General features: G+C 38.3%; 1 protein-coding gene across 2 annotated transcripts in view; it reads right to left on the reverse strand.

Annotated features, from left to right (window-relative positions):
* Nucleotides 1-23,255, reverse strand: part of ptprea (protein tyrosine phosphatase receptor type Ea) — an 81,308-nt gene extending 58,053 nt beyond the window's left edge. The window contains exon 1 of one of the 2 annotated variants that reach the window (XM_053238709.1): nucleotides 23,102-23,255. The gene's annotated coding sequence lies outside the window, so the exon portion shown is untranslated. Of the gene's footprint in view, nucleotides 1-18,837; nucleotides 18,929-23,101 lie in introns of those variants that run through there. The other variant, XM_053238710.1, reaches the window with a different exon arrangement.
* Nucleotides 23,256-25,866: the final 2,611 nt, after the last annotated feature.

A 25,866-nucleotide genomic window follows, 5' to 3' on the forward strand; every position in this document is an offset into this window, starting at 1 on the left:
ACTTCACACTTCTGAAATAGATAAAACATGGTCAGTGGTCACAGCCTTCTGTTGCAAAACCAGTGTGTTCAGCCAAGTCTGAGCCACTGCATCAACATGCAACAGCCACATCCCATTGAACAAACTCCACCAAGTACTCTCCTACATGTCTTTTTCATGCTTAGGGCCACAAACAGCAATCCAAATATGATCAGATCTTCATGTATGTCCATCTGACAGTGTGGCAAAATCTCTATAGTCTCCAACATCATCTCTCTATAGCTCTATACACACTATAGTATCTTATAACAAACATAAAGGTCCCATTTAAAAAAAAAAGACAGCATTAGAGCTTGAGTACTGGAGTTGTATACCAAGTATATACCAATCTGAGAGCTAAAAACAAGATGCAGTGATCTGGATGCCACTCTTTCCCCCGAGCAGAGGTCAGAAATACCTCTCAGATTAGAAGCTCATTAATTCAGAAGCAGGATTATGGAAATCCTGAAGCGGGCCAGATTACTACAGCAGCTGCCACAGGAAAGTGCCCAAAACAATGAAGATTGTTGTTGCTTTGTGATGACAGGACGGGCCTCTAACAATGTAGCTCTCTATGCCAGCACCGTCACAGGAGATTAGAGGCTATGCTGAGGCCACAGAAGCCTACAGGATCAGGGTTGTGCTGATTAGGACTCCACATAGCCATTAGCCTATTACAGGCTTCTTAACTCTATCCCCAGTGAAGAAGGAGAAATCTGGCTTTATACCATGTATTACTTATTTTTTTTTAAATTCTGGTCACTGAGGTTGGTAGAGTGGAGCAATGGGTAGCGTTGCCACCTCACAGCTCCATTTCAGGAGTTTCTGTGCTTGTTCTCCAGTTCTGTGCATGTTCTCCATATGGGTTTCCTCCGGGTTCTCCAGTTTCCTCACAAAAACATGTCAGTAGGTGGACTCTGCTAAATTGCCCCAGAAGTGAATGTGTGTGTATGTGTATGATGACCTGTAATGGACTGGAGTCCCATTCAGGGTGTACTCCTGCCTTGTGCCCATTGTTCCTGGAATAGACTCCGGATCTACCACAATCCTGAGCAGGATAAAGTGCTTACTGATGTATCATTGCATAATATATTTGAATGTATAATCTGACAAGAACTGCATATGTACCAACCTGAAAACAGTCGATGAAAATGTGAAAAAAAGAGAAATTCCCTGCTCTAAGATCTCCAGTCATTCCTACAAGTGAGTAATTACTTGTCTCCTCCTTGAATCATCTTCAAGTTATGAGTAAACAGATCGTTAAAAGAGACAAGCCTCTGGAATTATAAGAATTTTTTTGTGTTTAAAGCCCTCAAGCGGGACATTAAATCACAGTCTTGCTTTGTAATTAGACAATTTGCGAGTGATAATCACGGGCTGGTGGCCATTTCTTTAGTTTAATAGTCTCCATTCAGGATATAACACCAGCACAACTAAACAATGTTACAACTGTTTTGTTTTCACCTGTTTCTGTATTTACAGATATTTTTTTTATAACCACCATAACCTTTATTCACTTTTCAAGTTCATTTTTCCAAAACACTTCACCTCTGTCTGTACAAACAGATAAGCAGATCTAGTCATTTCATGACCTAAATCGAAACAAAAGTCTTTTATCAAAACACCAGCACTACTTCTGTTCCAACAAAAACACTGTGCCGTGGCCTAAAGCACTAACAAATAGGTTTTTTCCTCTAGTTTATTTTGGATTGTAATTGCTGATTTTCCCTGGTTTATAGAAGCAATTGTACATTAAGTGTACAGAACATAACATATATATATATATATATATATATATATATATATATATATATATATATATATATATATATATATACTGTATATATAATTTAGTTCATTATATTATTTTTTACCTAACCAATTACTATCAATTTAACAGGAAACCTATTCATTTGTTTTTTAACTTGAATGCGATCAGTTTTGACACAAAGATAGGGAGCCCCAGCACTGCCACACTGCCACTGGAGCAAGGCCTTTAACCCTATCTGCTCCAAGAATGGTGTATCATGGCTGTCACTGTGCTCTGACCCCAACTCCCAGAGATATGCAAATTAATGTATTTCACTCTACTGTAATATACAGTATATGTGACAAGTACATAAACATTTGCAAATTGGGCTGTAAAGATACATAGTTTTGCTGCTGGTAGAAAATTTGTGAAAATGCATGCAATGATTATGAAGACTGTGTTCACGAAACAAGTTTGGTGTCAAAACAATAAAAGCAAATATATTTACAGTTTGGTCCACAACTGAAGGGCCAATAATATATTTCCTGTCATCTTATCTCAACAAGTCACAACAAACATCATCAGACATTAGGAATCATGTCAGTCTGATTCAATCCTGATCAGCACATGAGACAACATGGACATGTAAAGACTGTGTTTTTGAGTATCATTTTATGTGTCACTACAGCTGTCAGGGGATAACCTGCTGCAGTTATTCCACTAAAATTAAATTCACTATATTGGAGCTCTAAATATTTTGGTGACCAGCCCTGGAGTATTTTGAAGTGGTCTAATCTGGCCCCCTTTGAAAAAAGTTTGGACGTCCCTGAACGATATGCTCATCATGGAAATGTTGCTATGTTCCACAACATGCTTCAGTTTGCAGCAGACAAGTCCTGTCTTGTTGAGCCTCTAATTAGCACTGTGGTGTGCTTTTCTTTTTAATGTCAGCTACATGAGTGATGTAATTTGCAACTTGGCACACGTAATGAAAATAGGACTATGAATTGCTTTCCTTCAAAGTCTCTATTAGCGCTATACACACTTTACCACTGGGTTACTGCCAAAAAAACACACAAAGAACCAAATACGAGATGCACATCTTTAACAATCTTGCTCTATCAAAGTGATTTCACACATCAATGGCTTGGTGTAATTTAATTTAAGGCCTTTAAAGAGAATCCATTTAACACAGAGAAATTAAATGTAATTGAGTTAGTTGCCGAGACAGGGCATCTAAACGTAATGAGATCCATTCCGATGAAAACTACTTCAATACCGGAATAGATGGCAGGAGCATTCATTCTGAAAACTGTTTTCTGATATTAAGTTAGCCAGAGGGTGATCTGTAGCCTTATTGGGCTACTGTTTGGCCTTTGGACAGAAAAACTGAGTAATATGAGAAAGACAGTGAGAGAGACAGACAGACAGAGAGAGAGAGAGAGAGAGAGAGAGAGAGAGAGAGCGAGCTCAATGTCATGATGAGATGGGCTGATAGCAGGCTTTACAGTGCTGTCCCTTCTGATCCATGCTCCATTTCTCCCCTAAATGAGGAATTTGAGATGTAAACAAGCACTGGCAGGAGCAGGATAGCGTGGTTATCGTCTGTCTGAGCGTGCATGTGTGTATAGGGTGGAGGTCAGAGGGGCTTCCTTCCCCGCAGGCAGCTTGATCTATTGGCCTGAACGAAGATGACAGAAAATCATTTGGAACCTGGAGAGCTTAGAAAGGTCATGAGTTGAGTCTCTTTTTCTCAGATGCTTCAAGGCTACTGTTTCTGTAGAAGCCATGTTTAAAATCATCCTGTCATCTCACCCCCGGGAGAGGTTCATAACAACAACTTCTGCCATTTTAAACACTGATAGACAGGAAGACTGCATCAAGCTGATATCTTTCCCATTGTTTTTGAATGCTTATATTCACTCTTTTTATGTGCTCTCGATTTTTTTTAACATTGCATTCAGATTTTAATTAGACTTAGATGCACTAGAAAATAAATTAGTCTATAATTTATACTGTCACATTAGCAGTAGTGTCACTATCTACAGAAGTTTAGCTAAATAGTAATGAGGCACTATCCTAATTTTAGGAAATATTTCTAATGCTACCTAGACGGATCCATGTAAAATTCCACAATATTTGTGACATTTGTTAAATTAGAATGGTTAAACCCATTCTAACAAAGCTAGGGCAAAACTCAAATTTCTTCCTATTCTCTTTACATGGTGTATACCATAATGGTGTTGTAAAAACTACATAGTGCATTACATGCCCAATAGATTGACATTTGTGAAACAACTAGATAAAAAGTTTAGGAAATGTGTGTTTTGATATACGCTCATCAGCGACTTTATTAAGAACACCATGCTGTTACTGGGTAGGACCACCTTTTTCTCTCAGAACAGCTTCATTTGTTTGTAACATGGATTCCAGAAAGTGGTGTAAACATTCGAAATTCTGGTCCATGTTGACATGATTGCATCAAATAATTGCAGCAGATTTCTCAGCTGTTGAGTTGTCATAGACTTCCTGTCAGCTCAAACCAACCCAGCTATTCTCCTAATTAACAAGTTTTTTCCGCCTGCAGAACTGCCACTCAGTGGATGTTTTTTGTTTTTCACACCATTCTGTGTAAACTCTAGAGACTCAATGAGTGAAAATCCCACATGTGCTCCAGTTTTTCCATTTAACATTGAATAAAGCCACTGTGACATTTTCCAAGGTGATAGTATCTCATGAAAGATGAAATGTGATGCTTAGTCAAAAGGATGAGACATATAGTGAAAAATAATGCAAAGGAGAACCATATATTAACCATGTGAATGATTTCAGTACACTCTATAAGTACACTCTATAAGTGCAATGGCAGCAAAAACCGGATATGCAGTGACAAAATTACAAAGACCCCTCATTTCTGCTGAGGATGCTAAAACGGACGACACACACACCTACAGAGACTCATACTTCAGCATGTCCTCACGGTAGATCAATGATATCCACACATTTCATGCACTCATCACATAAACAACCATTTAATGATTTTCAGTGACTGCAACGTCGACGAGAGACAGTGCTGTTCCAGGCTGTTATTTAGGCACCCAGAGAAAAAGCCTTAACTGACAAGCTCTGCATACAAAACACATCATTAAACCGGAGATACAGCCCTAGCAGACAGCATATATAGTGTCAGGCGCTATCGCATTCAGAGCCAATGTGATACGGTAAAATGTCTTTCATGGCTATTTATATTGATTGCAATTCTCTTCACTGAAGTATAGTGAATTGATAAATGTTCACATGGCTTGTGGTTTGGCATTTCATGCAGGCAAGGGTCACAGTGTGCTGACTTTGTTTCTATGCAATAAAGGAAATGAATGTGTAATCGAGGCTGTCAAGCATTAGAGAGGTCTCGCAAGCATTCAGTCTAGCCATGGATTAACCATGAATCATTTCCCTTCACATCGCAAGCTGTTCCTTAATCTCAGAGTCAGCTTGGATTGATAAGTGCTCAGTGAACAGTGATTAGGAGCTCGAAGTGAAGTCATTTGTATCTTTATGGATTGGTGAAGGGTGAGAGACCAGACCAAAAGAGAACCAGTCATTTTTACTCTTCTGCTGACTCCCACTTACCCAAGCAGCTTGTAATCCATAGATGGTATAATACAGACAGTGTTTGTTCTCCAGTTATGGGGGAAAAGTGTAGAGAATCCGATTAGCTCTGATTATTCATGTTTTTGCATTAGACTGGAGCTCCAAAACAAACCACTGAATCATCAACCTCTTTGAATCGTTTGGTCTGAATCACTTACCACTGCGCCAGCCTTGAACAAGGGTCACAATGAGAATGATTGTTGGAATGGCCTCTCCTAGAGCATGTGACAGTTTAATATTGCTCAGTGTAAGATCCACACTTGGACGAGCTACGAGGAACATACTAGTGCTGTTGTGATAAAACCCTCGTCCTTTTCAGGCGGCAGATTTTCAGAACTGCTTTACTAATGCACAGGGTAGCACTTCTGATTTCCAGAGATTTTACCTAAATATATGGCTAATTTCTTTCAATAATTTTTTACAGGGGTGGTACAGTGGCGCAGCACAGGATCAAAGCTACAGAATCTCCAGTTCAATCCTTATCTCAGGTTACTGTCTGTGTTACTGTCATGTTCTTTGCTGTGTCTGAGGATGTTTTCACCAGGTTATCCGGTTTCCTTCCACCTCCCGAAAACATGCCAGTAAGTGGACTGGCTTAGAAGAATTGCCCCTGGGTGTGAATGAGTGAATGAATGTGTGTGAAAGTGTTTACTGAAGATGAATAAATGTATATAGAGGCGGGTACTTTTAATTTACACTGTAATACCAAATTGCATCTAAGCACACATATAGATAGTGTGTGTGTTAAAGAGAAGACATGTTTTTTTTTCATTTGTTGGCTGTGCATTGCACAGAAAATTATTAATAGGCAGAATAATACATAATCATAATACATAATACATAATACATATTCCACTCTGACATCTTTGTTCACTCGTAAATTACTTACATGGGAAAACATACTGCACATTAGAAAATCCAGAATTGTCATCCAGAGTAATGATCAACATAGCTGTCCTTCATGCCCTGTGGATGGGAGCATTGTCTTCCTGACAAAGCCACCCTCATCAGGATAGAAATCATGACCTTACTATTATAAGTTTCTGTCTGGGTGAAGAGCTGTTTTGAAATCTGGAGCATCAAAGTTTTGATATCCCAGCTAGCAAAACTCCAAGGTACTGCAATCTACATTTACAGCATCCCAAGGGCTACACTTTAAGGTTACTTTCAAAATTCTGTGACAATTATAAAGCAGATTTTTGCACTCGGGCCTAACACAGATAGAACCTTATTAATCAAATACTTTTTGGCTTTATAAGGTTCTATCTGACTGCTAATCCATCCCTCAGCCTGAATAAATGACTAATAAATGGTATAATCACAGCAGAGAAAGACATTTTCAGTCCATCAGGACCACATTATGATCCAAATGTATCTAAACAAGATATTTTGTCCTAAATTATCATTTTAAAATATATGTGCAAGAACACCATAAGACCAGTGAATCCCAAAGACAAATCCATTTTTTTTACAAATACTCCTCTAGAAAAACGTTCACAGTTACGCTTCTTTCTACTCTGGCAGTATTTCCCCTATACTGAGGTTTCAAATTAGCTCCACTCTGTCAGTGTGTAAATAAAGCATGCATATTGATTGGCCATGGCCACCTATATTGCATATTCCTCAATGATGACTGGCTAGCAAATGACTTTTTTCAAATATTTCACCAAAGGCTTTGCAAAATAAAAAAATGACACCAAGAGAATAAAATATCCCTCAGTAATTAAGTTTATGTGGTTAACTCATTTTCAACCAAAATGAACCTAGTAATACTAAAGTCATGAAATAATGAAATAACAGCAACAGTAATAGTACCACACCAGCTACAGATATCTCAGTTATGGGAACCACTAACAGCTATACCATGAACCCCACCCCTTCCACCATGTTTCCACTTTGCCTCAACCGCTGTGTAATCTGAGATGAGGCTAATTGGACCCATGCAAATGAAAGGTACTTAAAAAAAAAACAAAGTCCTCCCTCATCTTGTGGGAATGAGCTCTGGCAGTGGGGCGCCAGTGGGTGCCTGTGTTTTCATCACGCCGTTTAGGAGATACGGGCACTGAAAATATATACACCCCCCAAAACCACACAGCATCCCCTTAAACTACGAAGACAACACACAATTAGAACTCCTCTCGTGTGGCCTCATTTGCGCTCAGCTAAATCATGCTGAATGCAGTCCCCCATACTGTTTAACACGTGACAGCGAGTGGTGCTGACTGTGGGGAGACAAAGACATACAGACCCTGCAATGACACCCACCCCCGCACCCCCTTTTCAGGAAATGTCTACTATAATGCACCTCTTTCCGAAGAAGAAGGAAAAGACTGAAAAGCATCTGCAAGCTTTTGATACAAGGCTTCCAGTCTGTAAGGTCGAGTGCCTGCATGCCCGCTAGCCTGAAGCAAATTACACAAGAGCTAAAAAGGATTGAATTGGAACATTGATAACAAGTGACCCTGGGAAGAAGGCTTCATTTGCATGTTTGGGATAAGAGAGGCTTGCTCTGGTTAACCGAGCGACTAACAGACCTGCTGTAAAGGCTCAGATGCTGAGTGTTACAGCGCAGGAGGGAGCTAAGCAAACACACTGAGCAGCTCTTCTCCACTCTCACTCCTCCTGCAGCCAGGAAACACAGTGGATTCGGTGGATGCTTTGTCTTATGTGGATATACGGGTATAATGCAATGATACTATCTGTATCTGTATCTCTTTAGTTATATAAATACGCATAGCTCTATCTGTATTCAGATTTAAACCAGAAATGAATGTGGCCTAAACCAGAAGGTTTTGTTTTTGGGCTTAAATATGGTCCCTACCTCTTTAACCCCAGAAACACACTAGAAAAATCCCAGAGGAAATAATGCCAGCATTGTCAGTATGGCCTGGTAATTTTGTCTCTGACAGTTCCTCAACCTCAGCTACCTCACTCAAGTTCAAAATCAGTTGCAATTATTGTTGGTTTTTTTTTTTGTACTTATCTATAATATTTTCTAATGAATTTAGTTGGTTCTATTCCCCTAGACATAAACAAAATAAATGGATCTAGAGCTATGCGTGTACTGTATATACTCAAGTTAAGTTAGTGGTCTTTGTTTGTCCCATAAGATTCATATCTGGTGACTATATTAAAGTGAAAACCTTCCATATCTCTAGTCTCAACCACATGCCTTCTGACCCTATGTTTACTATGTAGTTTCTCATCTTGTGAGTGACAAAGGGCCACATTCCTTAACACTAACACAGTGTCTGATGTTTGTAACGTGATAAATCAATTTAGCTGTTCTGCTCTCGATATTGAAGATTATGAACCATATTTGTGGAAGCATATGAACCATATGAACCATATAACCAATGAAGATTATGAACCAGATTTCCTTCGCCTACTGAAACATGCCTACTATGTGGCACATCACATGTGAGAGGGTTTGGGGTGTGTCTATTGCTCAGGAAGGGAGATTTTATCATTTTTATTTCCTTCCTGCTTGTACCGTTTGATGAAGAGTTTGACTATAATGTAAATATTTTACACTTTTCACTCTTGGACATCATGAATAAGACACATGACTTGAACACAAAGCTAACCCATGAATGCATACGAAAAAATACTTATAATGCCTTCACAGATTGATTATAACTTGTCCGTACAACTTATGTTCATATTATCTCAAGACACTTATTCACAATATTCTATTCATCCTTTGTCTTTTCAACACTGAAATTATTCTCCTATATTGTTATTTCACAGAAGGCAGTAAAAATTTAACTCAAGGAGAAACATTTTAATTACCTTAACCTTCTTCCTTATTCCTATTCCTTTTTTCTTGCGACTGTGGCCTCTGACTTGTTCATTTCTTATCTAGATCTAGTTTTAAAAGTCTTGTACAAATAAAATAACATAAAACTTGGCATACACTACACATTTTGAGAATATTACAATAAAAAGCATGGAGGAATCAGTGAATGTTAGTTATATGTCCAGTCGTATAGTGTGATGGGATGAAATATCCTTTGATGCTAGCCTTTTCCTGACATTTCAATTGTTTTCTGATATGTTATAATGTGCCACTGGGGATCTTCAGATCATTACTCACCAGTCACTCTTAAGTAGTGACCTTTTAATGTCAGCAGTTCCTTGCAATAAAGAATGTAATGGACAGATGGCTTATAATGTGAGGCTAGAATGACCAACTATGCCATGTTATGTTACATTATTAGTCTAGAATCATAGGTATGCCATGTTATGCTGTTATATTATCTTCAATGTTTACATTTGGTTAACTACTAAAGCCTATCAGCTTCACACTTCATTTTTTTTACCTTAACAGAGTTGACAGCAAGGTTTGAACACAGATGCACTGACCAGCAGGAGATCTATCACTGTTTTTAATCATTTTCTAATTATCATCACCATTAAAATTATTTGTAACATATCAGATTGTACACTTTGTATTTTTTTTCTCTTTCAGCTAAAAACGTGCCTCTTTCAGCAGGAAAAAGTGCCATTTTTGACTATTTTTGTCTGAAATTTTTCAATTTCATCATTAATAAAATGTAGTTAACTGACATTAACTATATACTTGTTTAATGTTAGGTAAGTTGAACATACCATGATATACTGCTACACTGATTTTATTTCACGTAAATGAATTCAAAACATTCTCTCTTTACCTTCACAGCTCTGAATGCTCTGCATCAGGGCATCTTTCCAGCAGGAAAATCAAGAAGAGACAAGAGATTACTTATATGGCACGGAGGAAGGGGGTGGAGCTTCCAGTGTGTCCGTTTGTATCAAACAATTCAAGACAACTATGCAACTCTCAATCGTTCTGCAATCTACATTCACGTGTCAATGGGCTTATCTGCCATTTTATTGGGGGAAAAATAAGACTGCTCTTTCTGCATATTTTGAATGATAAATCGCAGCAGCGTACTCCAGTGTTAAAACAGAGAGCTCCTACACACAATGGGTAAAGATTGGCAAGTCTGCATTTGTTAAAATTTGGTCATCAAAAGTAGACTTCCAATTAAATATGCTCTCACTTGCGTGTACAGAAGTAGTATTTTTTTTTAGATATCTGCTCACTGGAATTTAATTGTCTTTTTTTCTCCAGCACCAGATGTGCAAAGCAGGTACAAAGATGATTTGCTGAACAAACACTGTTTAAAGGCAGGATTTTTAGAGTAGATGCCCACCTCCTCCTTCCCGCAGAGAAGCAAAACAGATGGAGGCCTGAACCCAGATCATTACTGTGATAGTGGTATTTCTCTGGTATGTTACGGCTACTCCTACTTGTCCAGGAAAACAGGGTCAGTGCAAGAGACTCAATGATGTGCCCTAATTTCCTCCCATGCATTGCATCTGTACGACCAATTCAGAAACATGCAGAATTTAATTGAAAGGCTTGACCAAGGTAAATATGAATGAAGTGTTTCCAAGGGTCATATCCTTCCTGCATTGGAATATGAAAGACTGAACAGTCCCTTTTCACAAGCTTCAGTTCAAATCACAATGGCTTATAGAAACAGATGCATGGGCATCTTTAAAAAGAAAATGTTTCAGGTTTGGATGATTGGTATGCTTATTTCTACATACTCCGTGACCGTTTTTCCCATTTCTATGCCTGAAAGCAATTTGATGCTATCGCTCCATACGCTGTTAAATCGTTGTTCAGTAATCGTAAAGCAAGGGAAAGCAATTCTCCTGGAGCCCTGCACTGTTGCAGGATATAGTTCTCCCCCATCTTACACACCTGTATCTGATCGAACATCCTCAGCAGCTTAATATGCTGAAGGACACAGGACTGCGTAGGAGTGGCATAAAGGTGTGCATGCCACATGACACAGTAGAACAAGGACAGATTAATTTAAAAATGGACTCTGAGATTATGGTCGCAGTATGTAAGGGATTTCAGTTCGAAAATTAAAGACTGAAGGGTGTGTTCACACCTTGCGCTCAGGGTTCCTGGGATATGCTCCGGATCCATCATGACCCTGACCAGGATAAAGCGAGTGGGTGAGTAAATCATAGGAACTGCAGTGAAATATACTGCAGTGAAATTAAAAGCATCAGCCAGTACATTGGAAAGGATGCTATATGAGGTGCTAAGCTGTGCAGACCTGATCTCATGAAAAGTCAGATATGCAAAGGTGATTTATTTTTTCCAATTTATACAGTTTAAGTTGTAATAAAATGAATGTCCCTAAACTTAAACGTCATAACTTCCCATGAAAATTGAGTAATAAATTGTGACTTATAAATCTGCATGCGTGAAACTATGATCATTATGAAGTTTCATCTTAACTCTCTCTCTCTCTTTTTTTTTTGCTTAGTCTGTCATGGAATCAGGCAGGTATTAGTTTACTAACAGAGAGTATGATGCATGTAGCTGGTGCATCAGTATTCTTGTTGTTTAAAATCCTCTTTTGGAACAATTCTCCATGATTCCTGACTTTAAGTGTTAAAAGTACTCAAATCAGATCTGAACAGATCTGAGGCAAATATGTCAGTTGAATCAGCCTCTGGACAAGCATGCTACTCTTCACAATAACAGAGCATCTTGACACTTTTTTATCACAACTCACCCCTCACACATACACTCCTAACTTTTTAATACAAGTTTGCTCTTTTTATGAATTTAATATCAAGAACTATGATGCTTTGCTACACCATCTTTCTGCCTCTGTACAAGCTACACTGAAGGAGGAACAATATGAAATATTTATGGTGGAGTGAACATATCATCACACAATAAAAATAAGCACAATAGGTCACAACATACCACAGTATCAGATTATATCTTCTCATTTTTAAAATAAGATTACAGTAAATGTCATATAAGACTGCAACAGCATTGCAACTATACACCAGGTATCGATATCAAAGCCAATACTGGCCTGAAATACTGGATCAGTGTCAGGATGACAAATGATCTGATCCACTGATGTTTTTATAGTGTGGACACATGTGCTGCTGACTGACACAATGCAGATCGTACATGTGAACAGAGAAAACAGTAACGGCCACCACCTCTGTGCTAATGATGTTTTGCAAACTTGGCAACAAAAATGATATTAGTATGGTACTGACATGGAAAAGGTGAGATCTGTGTATTCCAGGCAAATGCGATTATGTTTCATTTTGATTAGGGCAGTGGTTAACATCGCTGGCAATAAATGTGCAGGACAGGGGTATCCTATTCACTGTACTGTGCACTAGTTAGGCAGTTTTGTCATTTTAAAATAATGTTTGAAAGCATACTGTAGACTACCCAGCACCCTCCTGGTATCCCACAATGCACCAAATTGGTTAGTACCCAAACAATGCAACCTACTAAATACAGAAGACTCATAATGCACTTTCGCATTTCGTAGGAAATGTGGAGTAGGGTGCTATTTCGGACACGGGCTAGGATCAGGTTGGGAAAAACCCTGTTAAGGAACCTATTTCAATAGATTATAGATAGACTTTTTTCAGACGGTTGCTCTTAGCCTGCACTAAGAAGCAGCACGTCAGCCACTTTTTTACACATCTGCATTGTAGACTGATGTTGAAAGATTACAGCCCATGCTGACAAATTAGGTTTCATAAATAGCCAAATATCTTGTTTCCTGTTAATCAACTCTCAGTAGTCATTAATCTCTCTCACGTAGTGAGGAGCAGCAATGCAGTGTTGATAGTTATGTTTATATTTTGCTTATATTCTTTTTATCTGTTTCAGTACCTGTGTGTGTGTATGTGTGTGTGTGTGTGTTTGAGAACCCTGTGGCCTAAGCTGCACCAGCATGAACATAAATCTGCTATGAAATGAAGATATGAGTGGGAGCACCCATGGAAAGACAATCCCATCACTTCACACTCACAGGGGATAAGCAGCACATGAGTGATGTTCCCTGTCTCTCTCTCTCTCTCCCTCTCTCTCTCTCTCTCTCTCTCTCTCTTTTTCTGTGTGTCCTGTTTGCTGTAGCATACTATTAATGGCAGCAGTGATTGCATCGGCATTTCAGCAATGGAGATTCACAATTCATCTGTCAAATCAGCAAAAATTCCAGCAGTGCTTTGGTAACTAAAGCACATATATTACACTCAAGAAAGATGGGACGGCCAGGCTCAGTTTAAGATAGGAAACAAGGAATGCTGAAAAAGCACTATGGATAATATAGATTTGCTAACAGAGAACATGTACATATTGCTGATGCAGTATAAAAAACTGACCAGCAGCCACTGTCTATTTTTAAATAGCATTAAAAGCTACAAAGTACAGTTCTAATAATTATAAGAGAGGTCAAGCCGATTTTCATAAATAACTCAAGAATTGGAAATGAGATGTATTGGAAAAATAGGTATTATTTATTGGACAACACCATAAACCTGCCCCATTTGTACCAATAAAGCTGAAAGCTTAGCTGTCTCTCCTTTCTTGCCTGTCTTTTCCTGTCTTTCTCCATATTCTGCACGAAATAAGACAGAGGGGACAGACGGCACAGCAAAACATGATGTATTGCAAAACAATCTATACTGGAATTGGAGTAGAAATGCAGAAATGAATTTTAAATGACAAGCAAAATGCAAAGTCAGACAAAAAAAAAAAAAAACAGTGAGAAGAAACGTGTTAACATAATGCCGAGGCTGTAAAGGCCTGCTGAATGGAGCATACCAAAGTGGAAATTAGTCATAAGAAACCGTAAATCAGCAGTGGCAGTTCCCTTGATGTTTCACACGGCTGAAAATTGTGTTAGAGGGTTGCAAGGGGACAGCTGGAGGGCTTCAAAATAGAGGAGAATTATGGGCACTGTAATTTTCCTGACATGGGCAAATCACAAAAGATAATGCAAAGCAAAAAGCATTACAGAATCATACCGTAGGTTTGTCAAATTGTCCATTCATTCATTCACAGCAGCAGGAATAAAAAGAGATTTTATTTTTATGGCAAGTCAGATATTAGATAAATTTTAGTTTGAATAGGCCTGTATTGATATACATAATTTGCTTTTATTATTATAAAAGCAAGATGCTCCATGATGTGTAATATCTGACAGCAGTAAAGACCTCTCTACATTCATGTCACAGTCCTGACTTAATGCATCTAATCACATGGATTTGGAGCAAAAAAGAAGAGTACAGGAGGACAGAAAAACATAATACTGCACTCCAATCAAAAATAAAATACCAGGTAGGAAGCATTGTTGGGCAGCATGTGTGCGCTCTCGAGATAAAGGCTGTCCCAGTCAGAAGGTAGCTGCCCTCTGAGAAACCTTCTTTTAGCCAAATTCGAGGACAGCATGTCATATAACAAGTCATATTTGTGTTTTTAGAAGCCATTCATGGTTAAAGTTAATTAGTTAACATGGTACAAACTCAAAGTTTTAACTTGCTAGTTGCTTGCAATGTTCTGTTTGTGAACAGTCTTATAATAGCGGCTCTGAGGGTAATGCCATCAATCACAGGTTTATATTAATGCATGTGTTATTGTGTTATTGTCAGCAACTCATTCACAGGGTCTTATATAATAATAATAATAATAATAATAATAATAATAATAATAATAAATAAATAAATAAATAAAAATAATAATAATAATAGTCAGCCTGCTAATAACAAATTAAAATGTATTATTATTTAACAAAGAAAAACTTATAATCATTGATATGGTGAAGGTTTATTTAATCAAATGTTTAACACGTATGGAAGGAGTCTCCAGTGTCAGTGCTTTGTACTGGTCAGTAGATTTTCCGCCACGGGAAAGTCTTCAGGACAGAGGGCTTTCCACTTTCTGGTTTCTTGGTAATGTGAGAAGCTGTGTTTTTGTCTTATTAACTTGAACAAAGAGAGAAAAGAGAGGTTGGTGAGGGAACAACTGTTTATAGCTGTTGTTATGTAAACGACAGTCAACGGTATGACAATAAATGGTCAAAAGTAATTATAAAAAAGTAATTTATAGTATAAAATAAATTATAATTGTAACCATTGACAAACTGCTGTCGTATAAATGGAATAAAACACGATGGGGTGTGCTGTTATAGGAAAATAATCAGTGACGGCGTGATGAGGCCCAACACGAAGAGGACTTACTGTTACCATGGAGTGGATTATTTTTCTATATCAGCACATCCTGAAGAGTTTTATTCCTCTTATATCACAGAAATTTATAAAGGATTACAATTTTTAATTTATTAAAGAATGACACATTGTACTTTTAACCATTCATATCACACACAGAGGTCTAAAGGTTATCGCAAAGGTTCCTTTTTAGTTTAAATAAATTCCCAACAAGGCAGGTTGCCCCCTGACTGAACTGCAGCTAATGTCTGATCCAATAGATTTACTGCAGTAATGTAAATAGTAAGATTGTTGCCTGCCAGACACAGACTGAAATAATCCTCATCTATATTAGCTGTCATTTACAGACACATGTTACAGTCTAGATGATAAATAATGAGCTAATACAGCCATTCACACGTACAGTAACTTTACTGTGTTGATTTGCTCCTGACAAGATGCTGCCTCAGAATTTTCACTAGAGCATCATAGTCAAGTCTGCTCTTTGAAATCTGACAATCTTCTGCAGGTTTGCTTTGTGCAGACGTGATATTTAGTGTCTGTTTTTAAATTCAGAGGTGTTCATCCAAATTCCTCATTTTTTGTGGTGGATGTAGATGTCACGCTCCAGCCATTCTGCACAAAAAGTACCTCTTAGTTATTTATTTTTGGAAAACCATAACTAGCTTTAGATGATAACAAATCTAAAATAACTAAACATTAAAAGTGGTGGCTTGGAAATCTTTAAACCAGCTGAGTTGCTGAAAATTGAAATATCTACTGTATAAAATAACTGAAATTACACCAGCATGATAAAGTACTTTCTTCTGTTTATATCCAGGAGTGGAAATCTCGCTTACGTCTTATAACTAATTTTGAAAATCTGTGTTTGTATCTGTAAGATAAACTGAGATATATGAGTAAAGAGGTGAAGCAGGGTGAGAAGGGCTGGAAGAGAACCATGAAACAGGGAGGAGATGTTCCATATTTATAAATCTATGAGACTAGGGTGGTGTTTGCCGAATGCAATTTAAACACCATCCTCCACCCTGCAGCAACACGGGTCACTACACAGGGCTGAGCTGAAACAAACAAATACACACACATTTCCTAGCACTTACCTCACCCACAAAGTGTCACTTACTTTGAAACACCTAACTATTTAGGCTTCACTCAAAAATATACAGCCCTCACACATATACACAAAGGAATCCTCAGACCTCTTATAGGCACTAAGGGTCATTTTCCTGGCAAAGCCCAGCCATTTAGTCTGCACTGAATAATGCAAAACCCACCAACACACACACACACACACACACACACACACATACACACATTCACACATACACAAACACATCCCCACACCCTGACCGCAGTCTCAGCAGTGCACTGAGATCATCGCACTATCCCATTTCAAAGGTGCAGTCGCCTGCAGCGTTCTCTCCTGTAAGAGGTTAACACAGCACTGCACTGTAGCAGCTAAGTGGAGCGCTTTGTCTGTAGAAGAACACTCTTCACCGCCTGCTTCTTCAGAAGTATCGCAGTGTTAAGATCATGGTAACTGTTCAAAGTGACACCAGCATCTCTATCATCTCAACAATAGCTCTTGTGCACCAACACTTTTGGGAAAGGAGGCTCTTTAGCGCAGATGTCTCTCACATGTCGTTGAGTTATGCAGAATTTCCAGCTCGCTTACAGTACATCCCGCCATACACTGATACAAAAATACAGCAAACACAGATGACTAACAGCATATCCTTTTTCAGATAATCACCAGATGTTGTTAACCTGAACCTCATAAAACCCCTAGAGGTGTCTGAAAGCATTCTCGCTTCGAGCCAGCTATTTTTAAGCTTCGGCTCCATGAGAGGAAGAGACGTTGACGTCTATAACAAAAAAATGCATTAAAACAATGTGTGAGGAGATTAATGCTCTCCATATTGTTTCTGGGCAGCCACTCGATATGACATCATCTGCCCTTCCCTGTCACCACTGATTCAAACCATATCTTCTTCCCTTTCATATACTTCTTTGCCTCTCTCAAACTGAGAGAATAAAGCAGAGTTTTTAGGACCATTATTATTGATACTGTATCAACATTGTGTGTGTGTAAGATATACTCAAGAAAACCATCTTCATAGAAAGTGCAACTAAATTCATTTCTGTAAGAACATCAGGAACATCACCATTCTGTAGAGCAGAGGTGGTCTATACATGAACCATGGGCCAGTTGCAGAACCAGCTAAGTATTTCAGTGGGTTGAAATGAGTAATTGAAAAAATACTGTAGCAGAGCCAAAAAACATATGAAAAAACTGACTGTAATTTGGTGAGTCTATCAGTCATGGCCATATTGTAGCAGAGTTGATAAAAGTATGAAAAAGAAACTGGTCTTAATTTAGCGAGTCTATCCATCATGGCTTCTGCAGCAGATTATCTGTTATGAATTATCCAATCACATGATTTATGTAAATTATTACATACTTATAAGGCAGCTTATCTGACCAGATTCAGAGACTTTAGGTCAGAAAGGGAAGAGTTTTCACAGACTTTCATAGATATTTAATTTTATTTTCCCTATATGGTCTGATTAGGGAACAAACAATATGAACTGTTTAAAAAAAATCAACAATGAAAACAGAATGATTAAAAATAAATAGACAGAGAAGTATGCATTTATTTATCCTGTGTCAATACAGAAGTTTCATCTAGCCATAAACTAATTATGTCACGTTAGTGATTAAGCATTAACTTTTGTCATCATTGACATGTACAGACCTATGTAAGCAAGGAATTTTATACCACCGGACCTTTTCAAATTGTACTTGAATATGTCTGCTTTAGGGGAAAATCAGGATAAATGGAGAAATGTCAGAACTTCTGAACTTCTGAAATACTTCTAATATATTATACTAGATTGCGCAACATGTGTTTAACTTCTACATTCTCTTTTTCCACTATTAGCACATGGCATGTGCTTTTGCTTCACACATCACACACTAATGTTAGGCCTCTTTAAATCCTTCCCACAAATGGCCTTCAGCCGTGATGACGGAAGGGAAGCAAATTTCCTAACAGCACAGCTGTGTACCACAGGTAAACAACTTCAGAGGAGCGACTGGTGCAGGTTATCATACTACGAAAATTTTATATAGTAACACTCCTAGTTCACAAAGACAGGCCATGTGTCCAAACCCGTGAAGTTGGCCAGGTGAATCAGTAGAAAAGGCTTTATTTTAACATAAATAAAGTACACAAATCTCTACACAGCTCTGGCCCTAACACCCCCATCCAGATGAATAACCTCAGTTCACCTACTGGCTACAACTATGTATAACCTCAAACAACACCTTTGCAGAGTATTTACACAGTACTCACGTTTGAAGTGTTTCCCCGAAGCTGTATGCTATCTGGAAGCAAGTCAAGGTGGAGGTTTTGAGGCAGAGTTCAAGTCTCACAGTTGTGTGTTCTGGGTGAGGGAGGAGGCTGTTACTCAGCTGTGCAAACACAATCGCAATTATGCCAAGCACATGGTTTTTCTACACAAGACCACACCTCTTCTGACACACAGCTCTGCCCACACTAACAGCACCGTTTAATCTTAATGGGCCAAATTCGTCAGAGTTACCCACAGTCAAATCTTACCATAAACAATCACATGCAAAAATTTCCTAATTCATCAGTTTCATCTTTGATGCATCTGTATGATCAAACCAAGCATCTGAGAGCATGTTAGCTTTTTTGCAGTTTTGCAGTTAAATAATCAGAATTAATATCAAAATCATTAATAATTATAGCAAGTATAGTAAGAAGTGTAGTATGGGTAATAACAATGAAAACAGAAAATAACATAATTTGTTTCAGTGTTTCATTTACCCAAATTAAGGATTTGTTTGTCTCAGCCATGTTCTGTTATATCCTTCCTGCATAAGCTAATCCTTTCAGCAATTCCTCAGTTAGAAGCGTGCGTCACCTCAAAGCTACACCTGCTGAGGGTTTGGGGTGGGAACTTGTCTATAAATAAAGCTTTAATTAAATCTGATTTCAGTTAAATCCAGCAGAGATCTAAAATAAATAAAAACATAGCTGTGAATAGAGATCATATAACTACCGACAGGTGATGTTTGGAAAGCAGTTTCACCAGTTTTCAGCCTTAAACAGCTTTATTAAAAGACATAATGAAATAAAATAAATTAAAACAGCACACTTCTGTAATTGTCTATAATTGCCTACATGATATCATTAATAAAGTGAAAAGATATGATTGCAAAGACAAACCTATGGGACCACCTTTTTATCCATTGACACTGGGTTAACATTTCATTTCACATTTTCATACTGCTTTATCCTGGTCAGGGTTGTGATGGAACACAGCATGAGGTGGGAATACACTGCTGATGGGATGCCAGTCCCTCGCAGGACACCACACACAATGATTCACACCTAGGGACAATTTTATCTTAGGCAATCTGCCAACTGTCTAGACAGTAGGAGGAAACTGGAGAACCTGGAGGAACCTACGCAGAAACAGGGAGAACATGTGACACTCCATATACACAGTAACCCAAGCTCAGGATTGAACCAGGGACCCTGAAGCTGTGTAGCTGTCCACTGCACCACCTCCGCCCTTGGACACAACACCTCAAATAAGTACCGGAATGTAATTTTTCTCCACTTAATTTACTTCTTTCTTAGATCAGATTTATTCATATTTCATTCGACGTGCTCAAAGCACAAATTATTTCTATGCAACTCTGATAAATAAGGGCCAATTTCTTTAACATGGTGCCTTGAGCAGTGAGTGACATATTTATGTCAAGTGGTTAGTTAGGCTTTTGTGTAATGAAGTCTGATAAGCATCTTTCTGTGGGTGTTAGAAAAGGAAAAAACAAAGTGTACAGTGTTGAGTGTCGATATGTACCGGGCGACATGACAAAATACTAAAAGTATTTTTATCTGAGATATCTTTATAGCACTGACAGATTCTATTGCTACTTGGGTTGGACATTATAATGTATTTTTTATGTGTTTTTATGTTAAATTACTTTTTTGTTAAATGCTTTAACAGCTTTATTCTTCTTAATGCCATCATGGCTACCATTGCCGTTTTCTTTCCGATTTCAGCAGGCATTTTAGAGGCCACTACTGTTTTGCTGTTTAGGAAACCTACATACTGTGATACATAAATTGAAACATACTATTTCATATGGCTATGTTTATATAGTGTATCATGACAGTGTGTTCAGGTATCATGATCTTTTTTTCATGTCACTCATCCTAGTGCACATCCATGCAACAATATCCAAATCCTATGGGAACGTGGTGGCATTTTCTTAGTATGAATGGGTAAACTGAAATACTAGACTGGTCCTCCGACACACCATATAGCTCTGATACTCCAGGCTTTCTAAGAAATGTCAATAATATCCCAATAAAGTCAAGAAGAAACTCAGACAAAGAGGCACCAGGAGAATGTAATCATAGCTTCATATGAGCACTGATTGATTTAAGTGCCAGAATATTGATCAGCCCTATAAGAGCCAAGCAGCTTCATATTGTTTTTTTTTTGTGTGTGTTTTGTTTTTTTCACTCCCAGACATGCGCTTGCAGTCAAAATAGGACAAAATGTCTGCTGGAATGGGAAGGCTTTTTAGCAGAAAACACTTCATCTTAAGTAGGTTTAAGTAAACATCAGCTCTGATTCAGATTCCTCTGCCTGATATCAGCTGTATCTTTTTATTTCTCCTTTGTTCCAGGCCAGGGAATGAAGTTTAATGGAATTCTGTGCAAATCAGTTTCATATCCTAAACTCCCTTTAAACCAGTTAAATCACTCATTTCTACACTCACACACACAGACGCGAGCTTCAAAGAGAATATTAAATGCATGAACACCTCAGAGACGACAGCGCAGCGGAAAAGTCAGCATGGGACTGGAGTCGCGTGCCTCGCCCAAATTCAGTACACTTTTTTACACTTTTACTATCTGAACAGGCAATTCCAGGAAATTTCACTACACACACTCTGTTATGTGCTCAGATGACTGTTCAGCACTATATTCATAATGACCTGGACAGACCTGCCCACTCGGCCTGCCCTAAAGGAAACATCACTGGTTATAGTAAACAAGCCAACGGAGATAAACAGGATTTTGACACATGAGAAAGACATGCAAGCAAGAGAGAGTAGGCTATAACATCCCTCAGCAATTTTTCTGCTTGTAAATGAAACTAATCTGAGGAACAAATGCACGTATTTTGAATATATTGTAATTAACATCAATGGTTAATCCCAGTGTAATCCTCAGAAATACACTCTTTAATTAGTGCTGCATGAGAGAATAGTGTTAGTGTGACACTAAACCTTGTGGGACTTCTAAAATCTGCTCATTCATTCAAAGTGGAAGATTCTTTACATGATGATGCTGTGAAGATACAAGTTTAAGGAGCTCACTGTGTCCTGAATGTCCTGAATGACCCAGAGAGGTAAAAGGTCCCAAAATGGATCAGCACAACAAATTATTATCATTATTATTATTATTATTATTATTATTATTATTATTATTGAGAGATACACAATCCATACACAATCGGGGTCATGGCTGCTTCAAATCTGACAAGTACTGGATCTGACAAAAATTAAGTACTACTCCATTCGAGCATCAACACTTTCTATAAACACACCAAAGTGCAGAGGTACTCAGAGTGGGGTCATTAAAGCATATTCTGTTATGATCTGTGGTTTTTAAATGTTGTTACAGTAGTGGAAATCACAACACACTGTTATCAAAGTTATAATATTTATTCTAGAATTCTTATAGTTAACAGCCTGCTTGACTGGTCAGCTGAATTGAATGGGTTTAATCAAAAACTCAATAAATGGGGAAAAAATAACAATAAAAAATAAGCAGACCTAAAAATAGGATTAAATGTGAAGACATTCAGACACAAAAAGCTCCATGGCTTCAATAAACGGCCAAATTATTATACACATTTTAAATACAGGCTTTAATATTTGAAGAGTTGGACTATATTCGGAGGAGATCTGTGAAATTTATTTTACAGTTAAAGGGAGAATCTTGCTGCAAAATGTTTGTGAACAACTGCCAAAGTGTATTCAATCTGAATAACTGATTAAATGCACCTTGACTTTTTTTTATACTGTATGTGTATGTTATGAATGAATGACAGCCTTGTTTGTATTAAATTTAGATGCCATGCTGTTTATTTGGCATATATACAGTCAGTAAAAGCAGATATCCTATAGGGGAGTGGTTTATAATTGTAAAGAGTTCAATTTTGAGCTCTAATGCTTGTTCCACTAACCTACATTCCCACTTTAAACTGTCCTGAACCCCGGACAGCAGGATGCACTTGGCAAACCTACATGATAAATATGACTGGATATAGATACTCCACAGACTGCTACACTATGGCTTCGTCCCAAACCTCATAAGCTACTAAGGTTTTAAGCCAAATATAACGCAACTAATGGCATTCCGGCGGGCTACGTCCAAATCCGCATACTATCCCGTACTATCTAGTAGAGTAATATGTGGGTTGGGACGCAGCCCTTATTCCGCGTAGACAGTAAAAGCACCTTGGGTTTATTTTAAAGGAGAAATAAACCATGCAGAAGCTTACCGTGCTGATATGTGGAGTGAATGCACGCAGCGGGGCCGGTGAGCACGCGATCCCGGCTTTATGGACGGAGTTGCTGTTGACGGAAAGGAGGAGAATTCTGCTCGTGCGCGGATTTACTCCTCCGTTATCAGCGCGGTTCAGGGTTTCAGCGGGTGTTTTGGAGGCGCGCCCCGGAAACAGGCGCCCCCTGGCGGAAACGCATGCGCACAACCGAGGCATGCACCGGGAGGGGCTAGGAGTAGAGTCTCAGGTACAGTAGATCATTCATTCATTCTTTCTTTCATCTTCAGAGCCAGTGGTGGCTCAGTGGTTAAGGTTACTCGTTAGAAGGTTGTGGGTTCAAGCCCCAGCACTGACACTGTTGGGCCCCTGAGCAAGGCCCTTAACCCTCTCTGCTCCTGTATCATGGGTGATCCTGCGCTCTGACCTCAGCTTCCTAACAAGCTGGGATATGCAAAGAAATATTTTTTTTTCACTGTACTGGATGAGCCTGGTTCCTCTCAAGGTTTCTTCCTCATATTGTCTCAGGGAGTTTTGCCTTGCCACCGTCGCCTCTGGCTTGCTCATTAGGGATAAATTCACATATTTACAATATATTTTTTTAATCCATTTATTTCTGTAAAGCTGCTTTGTGACAATGTCCATTGTTAAAAGCGCAATACAAATAAAATTGAATTGAATTGAATTGAATGTGACAAATAAAGGCTCTTATCTAACCGCTTTATCCTGATCAGGATGGAGGTGTGGAGCCTGCGAGTGAGGTGAGAATAAACCCTGCATGGGACACCATTCCATCTCTGGATCTTTTTAAGAATTACTAATACTTCTACTATAATTATTATTATTATTATTATTATTATTATTATTATTATTATTATTATTACTTTAGCTGTCATTCTATTCATGTTAGTATTCCCAGGATAGGCTCCATATCCACCACAACCCTGATCAGGATATAGCGTTTACTGAAGATGAATGAATGAATGATGATGATGATAATGATGATTTCACAATGGATCTGGAGATTATCTGGTGAAGACTTGGTGTAAGGCAGGAATGGATGGGGCACCAGTCACAGGGCATCATGCACACACACACAGACACACACACACACACATACACACTCATTCACACCCAGGAGCAATTTAGAGTCACCAGTCCACCAACTCGCTTGTTTATGGGAGGTGGGAGATTATTATTATTATTATTATTATTATTATCATCATCATCATCATCAAGGAGATTGTGGCGTTACTGTAGCAAGAACACACAATACACAACATGTAACTGAGTGCAAGTTTTATTTTTTTAACGATTCTCAGATGTGACATAAGCAGTATCTAATAATTTGTACTGCTCACCTGTTACCCTCATTCTTCCTAGCATATCAGTTATAACCCTGCTAGATTTCTTGGCGAATCTTTGTCCATTCATTCTTCTTGAGCTTTCTGTATGATTTGAGGTGAACTAAATAAGTAAAATGTCACACTTCAAATCAGGTCTGGGGAATGAGAGCGTCATGGCAAAACTTTACCTTCTTTCTTCTCATTCTTTTCATCTATAATTGTTTGATTAAATATAACTGTACACATTTACAAGGCACAAGATGAGACAAATCTTGCAAGGATTCTAGTGTTTGGAACAAATCTGGATTTTTTTTTCCAATTGTTTTTCCATGTGTTATTGTTGTTATTCAAAAGTGTGAAAAGTGACACCCGCTGGACATCATGAGCACACACAACTTCTATTCTTTCAGCCATTTACTGTATGCAACTACGTCTCCACTTCAGGGTTGTGGTGTGTATCCTGGGAGAACTGATTAAATTGTGAGAGTACACACACACTCACATAAAATCAGTTTACAGTATCCAATTCACCTACAGGTATGACTTTAGGATGTGGGTGCAATCAAGATCATGTACAAGAAACCTACACTGACACAAGGAGAACCATGTACACACAAGGAGAACATAGAAAACTACATAATGAGAGTAACTGGAACTCAGGATCCAACCCCTGAACTACAAAAAAAAAAAAAAAAAAGAAAAAAAAACATTAATGCCATACACATGCTCGTCTGATCATTTCTGGCCATGGTGCAAACACACACATCACCTTTCCTCAGCCATAAATGTGTCTGGTTTATCACCATGGGGATTTATAGCATTATTAAAATTCTCAGCACAGGACTTCGGACCCACAGATGCTGTTCTGGAGAGTTATCTCTAAAAATAGTTTCCATAATTATCACATAGTACAAAATGGTGTCAATTTTAAACATATAGACTATTATTTTGTTCAGTAAACTCATTTCAAGCCATAGAAAAAGATAGATATAATGCTGATAGAGTTGAAACTGTATTAGTTGGTTCAATATCCAAATACTGATTAAAGCCACAACAATAAAGCTATCGGAAAATATGCAACATATCCAGTTCATGTGTTTAATTCTTGGCATGGAACAAGGGAATGACATGGAACGTATGCCATTCTCTTTTATCATGTTTATAAAGCAAAATATAAATGCCATGACAACTGCAGTTACTCCCTGACCAAAGGTCCAATTATTTTATTGCTCTTTGGGGGTGAAGTCTGTACTTCCTGTTGCCACTGTTCTGGAAACAGTTTTCCCTGCTTTTAGTCCTGCTGTTATTAATTCTGAGGGAGCCACGAAACAGGTCTGGGATCAGAAAACTTAACAATCTAACATTATGATGACGCACAAGGACTCTTGTCCTCTGCCTCTTCTCCGCCCAGTGCTGTAG

This window comes from Pangasianodon hypophthalmus, chromosome 12, assembly GCF_027358585.1.
Source record: "Pangasianodon hypophthalmus isolate fPanHyp1 chromosome 12, fPanHyp1.pri, whole genome shotgun sequence".
Taxonomy (NCBI): Eukaryota; Metazoa; Chordata; class Actinopteri; order Siluriformes; family Pangasiidae; genus Pangasianodon; species Pangasianodon hypophthalmus.